We start from the raw sequence: 19,852 nt of genomic DNA on the forward strand, positions 1-19,852 counted from the left end.
GACCAACCATCCAAGATGGACCGCTAATGAAGTACTAGGAAATGGGGACCCTGGATACCTCGATGTCTGTAGGATAACACCCTCAGACAGTCACTGTAAATAATCAAATCCTTTTATCAATTTGAGTCCAGATACAGATCATTAAATGTCAGTAAGGATCCCTCTCTATTACAGTGGCAGAGGTCAACAAAGCTCACAGCTGGTGTTTCTGTAGTGTAGTGGTTATCACATTCGCCTAACACGCAAAAGGTCCCCAGTTCGAAACTGGGCAGAAACAAGCGTTAGATCTCCTTTTATATAGGACATGTGAGATGTAAAATTGATATAACATCTTGTAAATAGTTGTATCAACAGGAACTTTTAATGTCATTGCAACACCATCTACCTATCCACCTTCATATATGATTTAACATTCATTTCCATACGCCTCCTGTATATCTTAGCAATAGCTCCTGTCGGGCACCTAACCTCTCTATGTCTTTCAGGAACAAGTCACAGGGATGATGTCAATGAGGTTTCAGGGACACATAGAAAGGGGATGCGACCATTGCCTCCCAGCTTCTTTATTGAATGGTGTGCGGAAGCCATTTTTCTGCCAGGAACCACTCATCATTGTTCTTGGTCATGACACAGGCAACTGTGACTTGCCTAACTCCCTGCCTAAAATTGAACAAGACATTACCTTTACATTCTGTAGCAGGAAGGGGTTAATTTTATTAGTTAACCATAGAGCAGCAGCAAAACATAACTATGAATTACAAAACATCTTCTTATAAATTAGTTAATAGTGAAGATAGAATTGAAGAACATTGTTCAACGTTATGTGCATACAGTGAAGCGGCCTCGTTAGCACAGTAGGTAGCGCGTCAGTCTCTTAATCAACACTTCCTCACCACTGTCTTTCTATGTTGTCAAACCAGCCATATTGCTATGAGACGACTTAGAGGTTGCACTGACAGCCAAAGGCTCCAATGAGTGGGCAAGAACTGATTCATATGGCTATTTCCCTCCTAGTCACTCAATGGGAGTGCTGTGTTCAAAATGTGTAAGTGTCTGTGCACTTCCGCATATAGTGATGGGAGATAGCTAGTTGACTGTAGTGTCAACTATGGGTGTTCAGGTTGAGATCAGATCTTCCTTAACACCAATACATCAATAGTAAATTTGATCTTGTAACTATACTAGGTCTACAACGGAATAATAAAAGAGTAAAACTTAAATGAAACAAAAAAGAAATGAAAAGATCAAAAAATTATGAAAACGAAATACGACAATATTCCCTGTCTTTCTCCCCAGCGTGAGGAAACCACTTTAATCACTGTGAGACACATACAAAAATGTCTGAATGTCACACAGAATGAACGGCACCCCATAATTTAGGAAATTATACCAGAATTCAATCATACTACACCTATGTGGTATAATGAGACACAAGGTGGGAAAGGACTATCTCTGGATTCTGATTTTACTAAGTGACCAACCATCCAAGATGGACCGCTAATGAAGTACTAGGAAATGGGGACCCTGGATACCTCGATGTCTGTAGGATAACACCCTCAGACAGTCACTGTAAATAATCAAATCCTTTTATCAATTTGAGTCCAGATACAGATCATTAAATGTCAGTAAGGATCCCTCTCTATTACAGTGGCAGAGGTCAACAAAGCTCACAGCTGGTGTTTCTGTAGTGTAGTGGTTATCACATTCGCCTAACACGCAAAAGGTCCCCAGTTCGAAACTGGGCAGAAACAAGCGTTAGATCTCCTTTTATATAGGACATGTGAGATGTAAAATTGATATAACATCTTGTAAATAGTTGTATCAACAGGAACTTTTAATGTCATTGCAACACCATCTACCTATCCACCTTCATATATGATTTAACATTCATTTCCATACGCCTCCTGTATATCTTAGCAATAGCTCCTGTCGGGCACCTAACCTCTCTATGTCTTTCAGGAACAAGTCACAGGGATGATGTCAATGAGGTTTCAGGGACACATAGAAAGGGGATGCGACCATTGCCTCCCACCTTCTTTATTGAATGGTGTGCGGAAGCCATTTTTCTGCCAGGAACCACTCATCATTGTTCTTGGTCATGACACAGGCAACTGTGACTTGCCTAACTCCCTGCCTAAAATTGAACAAGACATTACCTTTACATTCTGTAGCAGGAAGGGGTTAATTTTATTAGTTAACCATAGAGCAGCAGCAAAACATAACTAAGAATTAGAAAACATCTTCTTATAAATAAGTAAATAGTGAAGATAGAATTGAAGAACATTGTTCAACGTTATGTGCATACAGTGAAGCGGCCTCGTTAGCACAGTAGGTAGCGCGTCAGTCTCATAATCAACACTTCCTCACCACTGTCTTTCTACGTTGTCAAACCAGCCATATTGCTATGAGACGACGTAGAGGTTGCACTGACAGCCAAAGGCTCCAATGAGTGGGCAAGAACTGATTCATATGGCTATTTACCTCCTAGTCATTTAATGGGAGTGCTGTGTTCAAAATGTGTAAGTGTCTGTGCACTTCCGCATGTAGTGATGGGAGATAGCTAGTTGACTGTAGTGTCAACTATGGGTGTTCAGGTTGAGATCAGATCTTCCTTAACACCAATACATCAATAGTAAATTTGATCTTGTAACTATACTAGGTCTACAACGGAATAAAAAAAGAGTAAAACTTAAATGAAACAAAAAACAAATGAAAAGATCAAAAAATTATTAAAACGAAATACAACAATATTCCCTGTCCTTCTCCCCAGCGTGAGGAAACCACTTTAATCACTGTGAGACACATACAAAAATGTCTGAATGTCACACAGAATGAACGGCACCCCATAATTTAGGAAATTATACCAGAATTCAATCATACTACACCTATGTGGTATAATGAGACACAAGGTGGGAAAGGACTATCTCTGGATTCTGATTTTACTAAGTGACCAACCATCCAAGATGGACCCCTAATAAAGTACTAGGAAATGGGGACCCTGGATACCTCAATGTGTGTAGGATAACACCCTCAGACAGCCAGTGTAAATAATCAAATCCTTTTATCAATTTGAGTCCAGATACAGATCATTAAATGTCAGTAAGGATCCCTCTCTATTACAGTGGCAGAGGTCATCAAAGTTCACAGCTGGTGTTTCTGTAGTGTAGTGATTATCACATTCGCCTAACACGCGAAAGGTCCCCGGTTCAAAACCGGGCAGAAACACGTGTTAGATTTCCTTTTATATAGGACATGTGAACTGTAAAATTGATATAACATCTTGTAAATAGTTGTATCAACAGGAACTTTTAATGTCATTGCAACACCATCTACCTATCCACCTTCATATATGATTTAACAATCATTTCCATACGCCTCCTGTATATCTTAGCAATAGCTCCTGTCGGGCACCTAACCTCTCTATGTCTTTCAGGAACAAGTCACAGGGATGATGTCAATGAGGTTTCAGGGACACATAGAAAGGGGATGCGACCATTGCCTCCCAGCTTCTTTATTGAATGGTGTGCGGAAGCCATTTTTCTGCCAGGAACCACTCATCATTGTTCTTGGTCATGACACAGGGATCTGTGACTTGCCGTAACTCCCTGCCTAAAATTGAACAAGACATTACCGTTACATCCTGTAGCGGGAAGGGGTTAATTTTATTAGTTAACCATAGAGCAGCAGCAAAACATAACTATAAATTACAAAACATCTTCTTATAAATTAGTTAATAGTGAAGATAGAATTGAAGAACATTGTTCAACGTTATGTGCATACAGTGAAGCGGCCTCGTTAGCACAGTAGGTAGCGCGTCAGTCTCTTAATCAACACTTCCTCACCACTGTCTTTCTATGTTGTCAAACCAGCCATATTGCTATGAGACGACTTAGAGGTTGCACTGACAGCCAAAGGCTCCAATGAGTGGGCAAGAACTGATTCATATGGCTATTTCCCTCCTAGTCACTCAATGGGAGTGCTGTGTTCAAAATGTGTAAGTGTCTGTGCACTTCCGCATATAGTGATGGGAGATAGCTAGTTGACTGTAGTGTCAACTATGGGTGTTCAGGTTGAGATCAGATCTTCCTTAACACCAATACATCAATAGTAAATTTGATCTTGTAATATACTAGGTCTACAACGGAATAATAAAAGAGTAAAACTTAAATGAAACAAAAAAGAAATGAAAAGATCAAAAAATTATGAAAACGAAATACGACAATATTCCCTGTCTTTCTCCCCAGCGTGAGGAAACCACTTTAATCACTGTGAGACACATACAAAAATGTCTGAATGTCACACAGAATGAACGGCACCCCATAATTTAGGAAATTATACCAGAATTCAATCATACTACACCTATGTGGTATAATGAGACACAAGGTGGGAAAGGACTATCTCTGGATTCTGATTTTACTAAGTGACCAACCATCCAAGATGGACCGCTAATGAAGTACTAGGAAATGGGGACCCTGGATACCTCGATGTGTGTAGGATAACACCCTCAGACATTCACTGTAAATAATCAAATCCTTTTATCAATTTGAGTCCAGATACAGATCATTAAATGTCAGTAAGGATCCCTCTCTATTACAGTGGCAGAGGTCAACAAAGCTCACAGCTGGTGTTTCTTTAGTGTAGTGGTTATCACATTCGCCTAACACGCAAAAGGTCCCTAGTTCGAAACTGGGCAGAAACAAGCGTTAGATCTCCTTTTATATAGGACATGTGAGATGTAAAATTGATATAACATCTTGTAAATAGTTGTATCAACAGGAACTTTTAATGTCATTGCAACACCATCTACCTATCCACCTTCATATATGATTTAACAATCATTTCCATACGCCTCCTGTATATCTTAGCAATAGCTCCTGTCGGGCACCTAACCTCTCTATGTCTTTCAGGAACAAGTCACAGGGATGATGTCAATGAGGTTTCAGGGACACATAGAAAGGGGATGCGACCATTGCCTCCCAGCTTCTTTATTGAATGGTGTGCGGAAGCCATTTTTCTGCCAGGAACCACTCATCATTGTTCTTGGTCATGACACAGGGATCTGTGACTTGCCGTAACTCCCTGCCTAAAATTGAACAAGACATTACCGTTACATCCTGTAGCGGGAAGGGGTTAATTTTATTAGTTAACCATAGAGCAGCAGCAAAACATAACTATGAATTACAAAACATCTTCTTATAAATTAGTTAATAGTGAAGATAGAATTGAAGAACATTGTTCAACGTTATGTGCATACAGTGAAGCGGCCTCGATAGCACAGTAGGTAGCGCGTCAGTCTCATAATCAACACTTCCTCACTACTGTCTTTCTATGTTGTCAAACCAGCCATATTGCTATGAGAAAACTTAGAGGTTGCGCTGACAGCCAAAGGCTCCAATGAGTGGGCAAGAACTGATTCATATGGCTATTTCCCTCCTAGTCACTCAATGGGAGTGCTGTGTTCAAAATGTGTAAGTGTCTGTGCACTTCCGCATATAGTGATGGGAGATAGCTAGTTGACTGTAGTGTCAACTATGGGTGTTCAGGTTGAGATCAGATCTTCCTTAATACCAATACATCAATAGTAAATTTGATCTTGTAACTATACTAGGTCTACAACAGAAAAATAAAAGAGTAAAACTTAAATGAAACAAAAAACAAATGAAAAGATCAAAAAATTATGAAAACGAAATACGACAATATTCCCTGTCCTTCTCCCCAGCGTGAGGAAACCACTTCAATCACTGTGAGACACATACAAAAATGTCTGAATGTCACACAGAATGAACGGCACCCCATATTTTAGGAAATTATACCAGAATTCAATCATACTACACCTATGTGGTATAATGAGACACAAGGTGGGAAAGGACTATCTCTGGATTCTGATTTTACTAAGTGACCAACCATCCAAGATGGACCCCTAATGAAATACTAGGAAATGGGGACCCTGGATACCTCGATGTGTGTAGGATAACACCCTCAGACAGCCAGTGTAAATAATCAAATCCTTTTATCAATTTGAGTCCAGATACAGATCATTAAATGTCAGTAAGGATCCCTCTCTATTACAGTGGCAGAGGTCACCAAAGCTCACAGCTGGTGTTTCTGTAGTGTAGTGGTTATCACATTCGCCTAACACGCGCAAGGTCCCCAGTTCAAAACCAGGCAGAAACAAGCATTAGATCTCCTTTTATATAGGACATGTGAGATGTAAAATTGATATAACATCTTGTAAATAGTTGTATCAACAGGAACTTTTAATGTCATTACAACACCATCTACCTATCCACCTTCACATATGATTTAACAATCATTTCCATACTCCTCCTGTATATCTTAGCAATAGCTCCTGTCGGGCACCTAACCTCTCTATGTCTTTCAGGAACAAGTCACAGGGATGATGTCAATGAGAATTCAGGGAGACATAGAAAGTGCATGCGACCATTGCATCCCAGCTTCTTTATTGAATGGTGTGCGGAAGCCATTTATCTGCCAGGAACCACTCATCATTGTTCTTGGTCATGACACAGGCAACTGTGACTTGCCTAACTCCCTGACTAAAATTGAACAAGACATTACCGTTACATTCTGTAGCAGGAAGGGGTTAATTTTATTAGTTAACCATAGAGCAGCAGCAAAACATAACTAAGAATTAGAAAACATCTTCTTATAAATAAGTTAATAGTGAAGATAGAATTGAAGAACATTGTTCAACGTTATGTGCATACAGTGAAGCGGCCTCGTTAGCACAGTAGGTAGCGCGTCAGTCTCATAATCAACACTTCCTCACCACTGTCTTTCTATGTTGTCAAACCAGCCATATTGCTATGAGACGACGTAGAGGTTGCACTGACAGCCAAAGGCTCCAATGAGTGGGCAAGAACTGATTCATATGGCTATTTCCCTCCTAGTCATTTAATGGGAGTGCTGTGTTCAAAATGTGTAAGTGTCTGTGCACTTCCGCATATAGTGATGGGAGATAGCTAGTTGACTGTAGTGTCAACTATGGGTGTTCAGGTTGAGATCAGATCTTCCTTAACACCAATACATCAATAGTAAATTTGATCTTGTAACTATACTAGGTCTACAACGGAATAAAAAAAGAGTAAAACTTAAATGAAACAAAAAACAAATGAAAAGATCAAAAAATTATTAAAACGAAATACGACAATATTCCCTGTCCTTCTCCCCAGCGTGAGGAAACCACTTTAACCACTGTGAGACACATACAAAAATGTCTGACTGTCACACAGAATGAACGGCACCCCATAATTTAGGAAATTATACCAGAATTCAATCATACTACACCTATGTGTTATAATGAGACACAAGGTGGGAAAGGACTATCTCTGGATTCTGATTTTACTAAGTGACCAACCATCCAAGATGGACCCCTAATAAAGTACTAGGAAATGGGGACCCTGGATACCTCAATGTGTGTAGGATAACACCCTCAGACAGCCAGTGTAAATAATCAAATCCTTTTATCAATTTGAGTCCAGATACAGATCATTAAATGTCAGTAAGGATCCCTCTCTATTACAGTGGCAGAGGTCACCAAAGCTCACAGCTGGTGTTTCTGTAGTGTAGTGGTTATCACATTCGCCTAACACGCGAAAGGTCCCCAGTTCAAAACCAGGCAGAAACAAGCATTAGATCTCCTTTTATATAGGACATGTGAGATGTAAAATTGATATAACATCTTGTAAATAGTTGTATCAACAGGAACTTTTAATGTCATTGCAACACCATCTACCTATCCACCTTCATATATGATTTAACAATCATTTCCATACGCCTCCTGTATATCTTAGCAATAGCTCCTGTCGGGCACCTAACCTCTCTATGTCTTTCAGGAACAAGTCACAGGGATGATGTCAATGAGGTTTCAGGGAGACATAGAAAGGGGATGCGACCATTGCATCCCAGCTTCTTTATTGAATGGTGTGCGGAAGCCATTTATCTGCCAGGAACCACTCATCATTGTTCTTGGTCATGACACAGGGATCTGTGACTTGCCGTAACTCCCTGCCTAAAATTGAACAAGACATTACCGTTACATCCTGTAGTGGGAAGGGGTTAATTTTATTAGTTAACCATAGAGCAGCAGCAAAACATAACTATGAATTACAAAACATCTTCTTATAAATTAGTTAATAGTGAAGATAGAATTGAAGAACATTGTTCAACGTTATGTGCATACAGTGAAGCGGCCTCGATAGCACAGTAGGTAGTGCGTCAGTCTCATTATCAACACTTCCTCACCACTGTCTTTCTATGTTGTCAAACCAGCCATATTGCTATGAGACGACTTAGAGGTTGCGCTGACAGCCAAAGGCTCCAATGAGTGGGCAAGAACTGATTCATATGGCTATTTCCCTCCTAGTCACTCAATGGGAGTGCTGTGTTCAAAATGTGTAAGTGTCTGTGCACTTCCGCATAAAGTGATGGGAGATAGCTAGTTGACTGTTGTGTCAACTATGGGTGTTCAGGTTGAGATCAGATCTTCCTTAACACCAATACATCAATAGTAAATTTGATCTTGTAACTATACTAGGTCTACAATGGAATAATAAAAGAGTAAAACTTAAATGAAACAAAAAACAAATGAAAAGATCAAAAAATTATGAAAACGAAATACGACAATATTCCCTGTCCTTCTCCTAAGCGTGAGGAAACCACTTTAATCACTGTGAGACACATACAAAAATGTCTGAATGTCACACAGAATGAACAGCACCCCATAATTTAGGAAATTATACCAGAATTCAATCATACTACACCTATGTGGTATAATGAGACTCAAGGTGGGAAAGGACCATCTCTGGATTCTGATTTTACTAAGTGACCAACCATCCAAGATGGACCCCTAATGAAGTACTAAGAAATAGGGACCCTGGATACCTCGATGTGTGTAGGATAACACCCTCAGACAGTCAGTGTAAATAATCAAATCCTTTTATCAATTTGAGTCCAGATACAGATCATTTAATGTCAGTAAGGATCTCTCTCTATTACAGTGGCAGAGGTCAACAAAGCTTACAGCCGGAGTTTCTGTAGTGTAGTGGTTATCACATTCGCCTAACACGCGAAAGGTCCCTGGTTCGAAACCGGGCAGAAACAAGCATTAGATCTCCTTTTATATAGGACATGTGAGATGTAAAATTGATATAACATCTTGTAAATAGTTGTATCAACAGGAACTTTTAATGTCATTGCAACACCATCTACCTATCCACCTTCATATATGATTTAACAATCATTTCCATACGCCTCCTGTATATCTTAGCAATCGCTCCTGTCGGGCACCTAACCTCTCTATGTCTTTCAGGAACAAGTCAAAGGGATGATGTCAATCAGGTTTCAGGGAGACATAGAAAGGGGATGCGACCATTGCATCCCAGCTTCTTTATTGAATGGTGTGCGGAAGCCATTTATCTGCCAGGAACCACTCATCATTGTTCTTGGTCATGACACAGGGATCTGTGACTTGCCGTAACTCCCTGCCTAAAATTGAACAAGACATTACCGTTACATCCTGTAGCGGGAAGGGGTTAAATTTATTAGTTAACCATAGAGCAGCAGCAAAACATAACTATGAATTAGAAAACATCTTCTTATAAATTAGTTAATAGTGAAGATAGAATTCAAGAACATTGTTCAACGTTATGTGCATACAGTGAAGCGGCCTCGTTAGCACAGTAGGTAGCACGTCAGTCTCATAATCAACACTTCCTCACCACTGTCTTTCTATGTTGTCAAACCAGCCATATTGCTATGAGACGACTTAGAGGTTGCACTGACAGCCAAAGGCTCCAATGAGTGGGCAAGAACTGATTCATATGGCTATTTCCCTCCTAGTCACTCAATGGGAGTGCTGTGTTCAAAATGTGTAAGTGTCTGTGCACTTCCGCATATAGTGATGGGAGATAGCTAGTTGACTGTAGTGTCAACTATGGGTGTTCAATTGAGATCAGATCTTCCTTAACACCAATACATCAATAGTAAATTTGATCTTGTAACTATACTAGGTCTACAACGGAATAATAAAAGAGTAAAACTTAAATGAAACAAAAAACAAATAAAAAGATCAAAAAAATTATGAAAACGAAATACGACAATATTCCCTGTGTTTCTCCCCAGTGTGAAGAAACCACTTTAATCACTGTGAGACACATACAAAAATGTCTGAATGTCACACAGAATGAACGGCACCCCATAATTTAGGAAATTATACCAGAATTCAATCATACTACACCTATGTGGTATAATGAGACTCAAGGTGGGAAAGGACCATCTCTGGATTCTGATTTTACTAAGTGACCAACCATCCAAGATGGACCCCTAATGAAGTACTAAGAAATAGGGACCCTGGATACCTCGATGTGTGTAGGATAACACCCTCAGACAGTCAGTGTAAATAATCAAATCCTTTTATCAATTTGAGTCCAGATACAGATCATTTAATGTCAGTAAGGATCTCTCTCTATTACAGTGGCAGAGGTCAAGAAAGCTTACAGCTGGTGTTTCTGTAGTGTAGTGGTTATCACATTCGCCTAACACGCAAAAGGTCCCCGGGTCGAAACCGGGCAGAAACAAGCATTAGATCTCTTTTTATATAGGACATGTGAGATGTAAAATTGATGTAACATCTTGTAAATAGTTGTATCAACAGGAACTTTTAATGTCATTGCAACACCATCTACCTATCCACCTTCATATATGATTTAACAATCATTTCCATACGCCTCCTGTATATCTTAGCAATAGCTCCTGTCGGGCACCTAACCTCTCTATGTCTTTCAGGAACAAGTCACAGGGATGATGTCAATGAGGTTTCAGGGAGACATAGAAAGGGGATGCGAATATTGCATCCCAGCTTCTTTATTGAATGGTGTGCGGAAGCCATTTATCTGCTAGGAACCACTCATCATTGTTCTTGGTCATGACACAGGGATCTGTGACTTGCCGTAACTCCCTGCCTAAAATTGAACAAGACATTACCGTTACATCCTGTAGCGGGAAGGGGTTAATTTTATTAGTTAACCATAGAGCAGCAGCAAAACATAACTATGAATTAGAAAACATCTTCTTATAAATTAGTTAATAGTGAAGATAGAATTGAAGAACATTGTTCAACGTTATCTGCATACAGTGAAGCGGCCTCGTTAGCACAGTAGGTAGCACGTCAGTCTCATAATCAACACTTCCTCACCACTGTCTTTCTATGTTGTCAAACCAGCCATATTGCTATGAGACCACTTAGAGGTTGCACTGACAGCCAAAGGCTCCAATGAGTGGGCAAGAACTGATTCATATGGCTATTTCCCTCCTAGTCACTCAATGGGAGTGCTGTGTTCAAAATGTATAAGTGTCTGTGCACTTCCGCATATAGTGATGGGAGATAGCTAGTTGACTGTAGTGTCAACTATGGGTGTTCAATTGAGATCAGATCTTCCTTAACACCAATACATCAATAGTAAATTTGATCTTGTAACTATACTAGGTCTACAATGGAATAATAAAAGAGTAAAACTTAAATGAAACAAAAAACAAATGAAAAGATCAAAAAATTATAAAAACAAAATACAACAATATTCCCTGTCCTTCTCCCCAGCGTGAGGAAACCACTTTAATCACTGTGAGATACATACAAAAATGTCTGAATGTCACACAGAATGAACGGCACCCCATAATTTAGGAAATTATTCCAGAATTCAATCATACTACATCTATGTGGTATAATGAGACACAAGGTGGGAAAGGACTATCTCTGGATTCTGATTTTACTAAGTGACCAACCATCCAAGATGGACCCCTAATGAAGTACTAGGAAATAGGGACCCTGGATACCTCGATGTGTGTAGGATAACACCCTCAGACAGTCAGTGTAAATAATCAAATCCTTTTATCAATTTGAGTCCAGAAACAGATCATTAAATGTCAGTAAGGATCCCTCTCTATTACAGTGGCAGAGGTCACCAAAGCTCACAGCTGGTGTTTCTGTAGTGTAGTGGTTATCACATTCGCCTAACACGCGAAAGGTCCCCGGGTCAAAACCGGCCAGAAACAAGCATTAGATCTCCTTTTAAATAGGACATGTGAGATGTAAAATTGATATAACATCTTGTAAATAGTTGTATCAACAGGAACTTTTAATGTCATTGCAACACCATCTACCTATCCACCTTCATATATGATTTAACAATCATTTCCATACGCCTCCTGTATATCTTAGCAATAGCTCCTGTCGGGCACCTAACCTCTCTATGTCTTTCAGGAACAAGTCACAGGGATGATGTCAATGAGGTTTCAGGGAGACATAGAAAGGGGATGCGACCATTGCATCCCAGCTTCTTTATTGAATGGTGTGCGGAAGCCATAAATCTGCCAGGAACCACTCATCATTGTTCTTAGTCATGACACAGGGATCTGTGACTTGCCGTAACTCCCTGCCTAAAATTGAACAAGACATTACCGTTACATCCTGTAGCGGGAAGGGGTTAATTTTATTAGTTAACCATAGAGCAGCAGCAAAACATAACTATAAATTACAAAACATCTTCTTATAAATTAGATAATAGTGAAGATAGAATTGAAGAACATTGTTCAACGTTATGTGCATACAGTAAAGCGGCCTCGTTAGCACAGTAGGTAGCACGTCAGTCTCATAATCAACACTTCCTCACCACTGTCTTTCTATGTTGTCAAACCAGCCATATTGCTATGAGACCACTTAGAGGTTACACTGACAGCCAAAGGCTCCAATGAGTGGGAAAGAACTGATTCATATGGCTATTTCCCTCCTAGTCACTCAATGGGAGTGCTGTGTTCAAAATGTGTAAGTGTCTGTGCACTTCAGCATATAGTGATGGGAGATAGCTAGTTGACTGTAGTGTCAACTATGGGTGTTCAGGTTTAGATCAGATCTTCCTTAACACCAATACATCAATAGTAAATTTGATCTTGTAACTATACTAGGTCTACAACGGAATAATAAAAGAGTAAAACTTAAATGAAACAAAAAACAAATGAAAAGATCAAAAAATTATGAAAACGAAATACGACAATATTCCCTGTCCTTCTCCCCAGCATGAGGAAACCACTTTAATCACTGTGAGACACATAAAAAAATGTCTGAATGTCACACAGAATGAACAGCACCCCATAATTTAGGAAATTATACCAGAATTCAATCATACTACACCTATGTGGTATAATTAGACACAAGGTGGGAAAGGACTATCTCTGGATTCTGATTTTACTAAGTGACCAACCATCCAAGATGGACCCCTAATAAAGTACTAGGAAATGGGGACCCTGGATACCTCAATGTGTGTAGGATAACACCCTCAGACAGTCCGTGTAAATAATCTACTCCTTTTATCAATTTGAGTCCAGATACAGATCATTAAATGTCAGTAAAGATCCCTCTCTATTACAGTGGCAGAGGTCAACAAAGCTCACAGCTGGTGTTTCTGTAGTGTAGTGGTTATCACATTCGCCTAACACGCGAAAGGTCCCTGGTTCGGAACCAGGCAGAAACAAGCATTAGATCTCCTTTTATATAGGACATGTGAGATGTAAAATTGATATAACATCTTGTAAATAGTTGTATCAACAGGAACTTTTAATGTCATTGCAACACCATCTACCTATCCACCTTCATATATGATTTAACAATCATTTCCATACGCCTCCTGTATATCTTAGCAATAGCTCCTGTCGGGCACCTAACCTCTCTATGTCTTTCAGGAACAAGTCACAGGGATGATGTCAATGAGGTTTCAGGGAGACATAGAAAGGGGATGCGACCATTGTATCCCAGCTTCTTTATTGAATGGTGTGCAGAAGCCATTTATCTGCCAGGAACCACTCATCATTGTTCTTGGTCATGACACAGGGATCTGTGACTTGCCGTAACTCCCTGCCTAAAATTGAACAAGACATTACCGTTACATCCTGTAGCGGGAAGGGGTTCATTTTATTAGTTAACCATAGAGCAGCAGCAAAACATAACTATGAATTACAAAACATCTTCTTATAAATAAGTTAATAGTGAAGATAGAATTGAAGAACATTGTTCAACGTTATGTGCATACAGTGAAGCCGCCTCGTTAGCACAGTAGGTAGCGCGTCAGTCTCATAATCAACACTTCCTCACCACTGTCTTTCTATGTTGTCAAACCAGCCATATTGCTATGAGACGACGTAGAGGTTGCACTGACAGCCAAAGGCTCCAATGAGTGGGCAAGAACTGATTCATATGGCTATTTCCCTCATAGTCACTCAATGGGAGTGCTGTGTTCAAAATGTGTAAGTGTCTTTGCACTTCCGCATATAGTGATGGGAGATAGCTAGTTGTCTGTAGTGTCAACTATGGGTGTTCAGGTTGAGATCAGATCTTCCTTAACACCAATACATCAATAGTAAATTTGATCTTGTAACTATACTAGGTCTACAACAGAATAATAAAAGAGTAAAACTTAAATGAAACAAAAAACAAATGAAAAGATCAAAAAATTATGAAAACGAAATACGACAATATTCCCTGTCCTTCTCCCCAGCATGAGGAAACCACTTTAATCACTGTGAGACACATACAAAAATGTCTGAATATCACACAGAATGAACGGCACCCCATAATTTAGGAAATTATACCAGAATTCAATCATACTACACCTATGTGGTATAATGAGACACAAGGTGGGAAAGGACTATCTCTTGATTCTGATTTTACTAAGTGACCAACCATCCAAGATGGACCCCTAATGAAGTACTAGGAAATGGGGACCCTGGAAACCTCCATGTGTGTAGGATAGCACCATCAGACAGTCAGTGTAAATAATCAAATCCTTTTATCAATTTGAGTCCAGATACAGATCATTAAATGTCAGTAAGGATCCCTCTCTATTACAGTGGCAGAGGTCAACAAAGCTCACAGCTGGTGTTTCTGTAGTGTAGTGGTTATCACATTCGCCTAACACACGAAAGATCCCCGGTTCGGAACCGGGCAGAAACAAGCATTAGATCTCCTTTTATATAGGACATGTGAGATGTAAAATTGATATAACATCTTGTAAATAGTTGTATCAACAGGAACTTTTAATGTCATTGCAACACAATCTACCTATCCACCTTCATATATGATTTAACAATCATTTCCATACGCCTCCTGTATATCTTAGCAATAGCTCCTGTCGGGCACCTAACCTCTCTATGTCTTTCAGGAACAAGTCACAGGGATGATGTCAATGAGGTTTCAGGGAGACATAGAAAGGGGATGTGACCATTGCATCCCAGCTTCTTTATTGAATGGTGTGTGGAAGCCATTTATCTGCCAGGAACCACTCATCATTGTTCTTGGTCATGACACAGGGATCTGTGACTTGCCGTAACTCCCTGCCTAAAATTGAACAAGACATTACCGTTACATCCTGTAGCGGGAAGGGGTTAATTTTATTAGTTAACCATAGAGCAGCAGCAAAACATAACTATGAATTAGAAAACATCTTCTTATAAATTAGTTAATAGTGAAGATAGAATTGAAGAACATTGTTCAACGTTATGTGCATACAGTGAAGCGGCCTCGTTAGCACAGTAGGTAGCGCGTCAGTCTCATAATCAACACTTCCTCACCACTGTCTTTCTATGTTGTCAAACCAGCCATATTGCTATGAGACGACGTAGAGGTTGCACTGACAGCCAAAGGCTCCAATGAGTGGGCAAGAACTGATTCATATGGCTATTTCCCTCCTAGTCACTCAATGGGAGTGCTGTGTTCAAAATGTGTAAGTGTCTGTGCACTTCCGCATATAGTGATGGGAGATAGCTAGTTGTCTGTAGTGTCAACTATGGGTGTTCAGGTTGAGATCAGATCTTCCTTAACACCAATACATCAATAGTAAATTTGATCTTGTAACTATACTAGGTCGAAAACGGAATAATAAAAGAGTAAAACTTAAATGAAACAAAAAATAAATAAAAAGATCAAAAAATTATGAAAAGAAAATACGACAATATTCCCTGTCCTTCTCCCCAGCGTGAGAAAACCACTTTAATCACTGTGAGACACATACAAAAATGTCTGAATGTCACACAGAATGAACGGCACCCCATAATTTAGGAAATTATACCAGAATTTAATCATACTACACCTATGTGGTATAATGAGACACAAGGTGGGAAAGGACTATCTCTGGATTCTGATTTTACTAAGTTACCAACCATCCAAGATGGACCCCTAATGAAGTACTAGGAAATGGGGACCCTGGATACCTCTATGTGTGTAGGATAACACCCTCAGACAGTCAGTGTAAATAATCAAATCTTTTTATCAATTTGAGTCCAGATACAGATCATTAAATGTCAGTAAGGATCCCTCTCTATTACAGTGGCAGAGGTCAACAAAGCTCACAGCTGGTGTTTCTGTAGTGTAGTGGTTATCACATTCGCCTAACACGCGAAAGGTCCCCAGTTCGAAACCGGGCAAAAACAAATGTTAGATCTCCTTTTATATAGGACATGTGGGATGTAAAATTGATATAACATCTTGTAAATAGTTGTATCAACAGGAACTTTTAATGTCATTGCAACACCATCTACATATCCACCTTCATATATGATTTAACAATCATTTCCATACGCCTCCTGTATATCTTAGCAATAGCTCCTGTCGGGCACCTAACCTCTCTATGTCTTTCAGGAACAAGTCACAGGGATGATGTCAATGAGGTTTCAGGGAGACATAGAAAGGGGATGCGACCATTGTATCCCAGCTTCTTTATTGAATGGTGTGCGGAAGTCATTTATCTGCCAGGAACCAATTGTTCTTGGTCATGACACAGGGATCTGTGACTTGCCGTAACTCCCTGCCTAAAATTGAACAAGACATTACCATTACATCCTGTAGCGGGAAGGGGTTAATTTTATTAGTTAACCATAGAGCAGCAGCAAAACATAACTATGAATTACAAAACATCTTCTTATAAATAAGTTAATAGTGAAGATAGAATTGAAGAACATTGTTCAACGTTATGTGCATACAGTGAAGCGGCCTCGTTAGCACAGTAGGTAGCGCGTCAGTCTCATAATCAACACTTCCTCACCACTGCCTTTCTATGTTGTCAAACCAGCCATATTGCTATGAGACGACTTAGAGATTGCACTGACAGCAAAAGGCTCCAATGAGTGGGCAAGAACTGATTCATATGGCTATTTCCCTCCTAGTCACTCAATGGGAGTGCTGTGTTCAAAATGTTTAAGTGTCTGTGCACTTCCGCATATAGTGATGGGAGATAGCTAGTTGACTGTAGTGTCAACTATGGGTGTTCAGGTTGAGATCAGATCTTCCTTAACACCAATACCTCAGTAGTAAATTTGATCTTGTAACTATACTAGGTCTACAACGGAATAATAAAAGAGTTAAACTTAAATGAAACAAAAAACAAATGAAAAGATCAAAAAATTATGAAAACGAAATACGACAATATTCCCTGTCCTTCTCCCCAGCATGAGGAAACCACTTTAATCACTTAGAGACACATACAAAAATGTCTGAATGTCACACGGAATGAACGGCACCCCATAATTTAGGAAATTATACCAGAATTCAATCATACTATACCTATGTGGTATAATGAGACACAAGGTGGGTAAGGACTATCTCTGGATTCTGATTTTACTAAGTGACCAACCATCCAAGATGGACCCCTTATGAAGTACTAGGAAATGGGGACCCTGGATACCTCGATGTGTGTAGGATAACACCCTCAGACAGTCAGTGTAAATAATCAAATCCTTTTATCAATTTGATTCCAGATACAGTTCATTAAATGTCAGTAAGGATCCCTCTCTATTACAGTGTCAGAGGTCAACAAAGCTCACAGCTGGTGTTTCTGTAGTGTAGTGGTTATCACATTCGCCTAACACGCGAAAGGTCCCCGTTTCAAAACCGGGCAGAAACAAGCTTCAGATCTCCTTTTATATAGGACATGTGAGATGTAAAATTGATATAACATCTTGTAAATAGTTGTATAAACAGGAACTTTTAATGTCATTGCAACATCATCTACCTATCCACCTTCTTATATGATTTAACAATCATTTCCATACGCCTCCTGTATAACTTAGCAATAGCTCCTGTAGGGCACCTAACCTCTCTGATCTCAACCTGAACACCCATAGTTGACTGTAGTGTCAACTATGGGTGTTCAGGTTGAGATCAGATCTTCCTTAACACCAATACATCAATAGTAAATTTGATCTTGTAACTATACTAGGTCTACAACGGAATAATAAAAGAGTAAAACTTAAATGAAACAAAAAACAAATGAAAAGATCAAAAAATTATGAAAACTAAATACGACAATATTCCCTGTCCTTCTCCCCAGCGTGAGGAAACCACTTTAATCACTTAGAGACACATACAAAAATGTCTGAATGTCACACGGAATGAACGGCACCCCATAATTTAGGAAATTATACCAGAATTCAATCATACTATACCTATGTGGTATAATGAGACACAAGGTGGGTAAGGACTATCTCTGGATTCTGATTTTACTAAGTGACCAACCATCCAAGATGGACCCCTAATGAAGTACTAGGAAATGGGGACCCTGGATACTTCGATGTGTGTAGGATAACACCCTCAAACAGTCAGTGTAAATAATCAAATCCTTTTATCAATTTGATTCCAGATACAGATTATTAAATGTCAGTAAGGATCCCTCTCTATTACAGTGGCAAAGGTCAACAAAGCTCACAGCTGGTGTTTCTGTAGTGTAGTGGTTATCACATTCGCCTAACATGCGAAAGGTCCCCGGTTCAAAACCAGGCAGAAACAAGCGTTAGATCTCCTTTTATATAGGACATGTGAGATGTAAAATTGATATAACATCTTGTAAATAGTTGTATCAACAGGAACTTTTAATGTCATTGCAACATCATCTACCTATTCACCTTCTTATATGATTTAACAATCATTTCCATACGCCTCCTGTATATCTTAGCAATAGCTCCTGTCGGGCACCTAACCTCTCTATGTCTTTCAGGAACAAGTCACAGGGATGATGTCAATGAGGTTTCATGGAGACATAGAAAGGGGATGCGATTATTGCATCCCAGCTTCTTTATTGAATGGTGTGCGGAAGCCATTTATCTGCCAGGAACCACTCATCATTGTTCTTGGTCATGACACAGAGTTCTGTGACTTGCCGTAACTCCCTGCCTAAAATTGAACAAGACATTACCGTTACATCCTGTAGCGGGAAGGGGTTAATTTTATTAGTTAACCATAGAGCAGCAGCAAAACATAACTATGAATTACAAAACATCTTCTTATAAATTAGTTAATAGTGAAGATAGAATTGAAGAACATTGTTCAACGTTATCTGCATACAGTGAAGCGGCCTCGTTAGCACAGTAGGTAGCGCGTCAGTCTCATAATCAACACTTCCTCACCACTGTCTTTCTATGTTGTCAAACCAGCCATATTGCTATGAGACGACGTAGAGGTTGCACTGACAGCCAAAGGCTCCAATGAGTGGGCAAGAACTGATTCATATGGCTATTTCCCTCCTAGTCACTCAATGGGAGTGCTGTGTTCAAAATGTGTAAGTGTCTGTGCACTTCCGCATATAGTGATGGGAGATAGCTAGTTGACTGTAGTGTCAACTATGGGTGTTCAGGTTGAGATCAGATCTTCCTTAACACCAATACATCAATAGTAAATTTGATCTTGTAACTATACTAGGTCTACAACGGAATAATAAAAGAGTAAAACTTAAATGAAACAAAAAATAAATAAAAAGATCAAAAAATTATGAAAACGAAAAACGACAATATTCCC

General features: G+C 39.4%; 7 non-coding genes across 7 annotated transcripts; all 7 read left to right on the forward strand.

Annotated features, from left to right (window-relative positions):
- Positions 1-204: 204 nt before the first annotated feature.
- Positions 205-277, forward strand: TRNAV-AAC (transfer RNA valine (anticodon AAC)). The gene has a single exon. It is a non-coding gene; the product is annotated as a tRNA-Val (tRNA).
- Positions 278-1,678: 1,401 nt separating this feature from the next.
- On the forward strand, positions 1,679-1,751 carry TRNAV-AAC (transfer RNA valine (anticodon AAC)). Its single transcript has one exon. It is a non-coding gene; the product is annotated as a tRNA-Val (tRNA).
- A 1,401-nt stretch (positions 1,752-3,152) lies between these two features.
- Positions 3,153-3,225, forward strand: TRNAV-AAC (transfer RNA valine (anticodon AAC)). Its single transcript has one exon. It is a non-coding gene; the product is annotated as a tRNA-Val (tRNA).
- A 5,825-nt stretch (positions 3,226-9,050) lies between these two features.
- Positions 9,051-9,123, forward strand: TRNAV-AAC (transfer RNA valine (anticodon AAC)). The gene has a single exon. It is a non-coding gene; the product is annotated as a tRNA-Val (tRNA).
- A 4,351-nt stretch (positions 9,124-13,474) lies between these two features.
- TRNAV-AAC (transfer RNA valine (anticodon AAC)) lies at positions 13,475-13,547 on the forward strand. Its single transcript has one exon. It is a non-coding gene; the product is annotated as a tRNA-Val (tRNA).
- A 4,346-nt stretch (positions 13,548-17,893) lies between these two features.
- On the forward strand, positions 17,894-17,966 carry TRNAV-AAC (transfer RNA valine (anticodon AAC)). The gene has a single exon. It is a non-coding gene; the product is annotated as a tRNA-Val (tRNA).
- Positions 17,967-18,774: 808 nt separating this feature from the next.
- On the forward strand, positions 18,775-18,847 carry TRNAV-AAC (transfer RNA valine (anticodon AAC)). The gene has a single exon. It is a non-coding gene; the product is annotated as a tRNA-Val (tRNA).
- Positions 18,848-19,852: the final 1,005 nt, after the last annotated feature.

This window comes from Mixophyes fleayi, assembly GCF_038048845.1.
Source record: "Mixophyes fleayi isolate aMixFle1 chromosome 4 unlocalized genomic scaffold, aMixFle1.hap1 SUPER_4_unloc_5, whole genome shotgun sequence".
NCBI lineage: Eukaryota > Metazoa > Chordata > Amphibia > Anura > Limnodynastidae > Mixophyes > Mixophyes fleayi.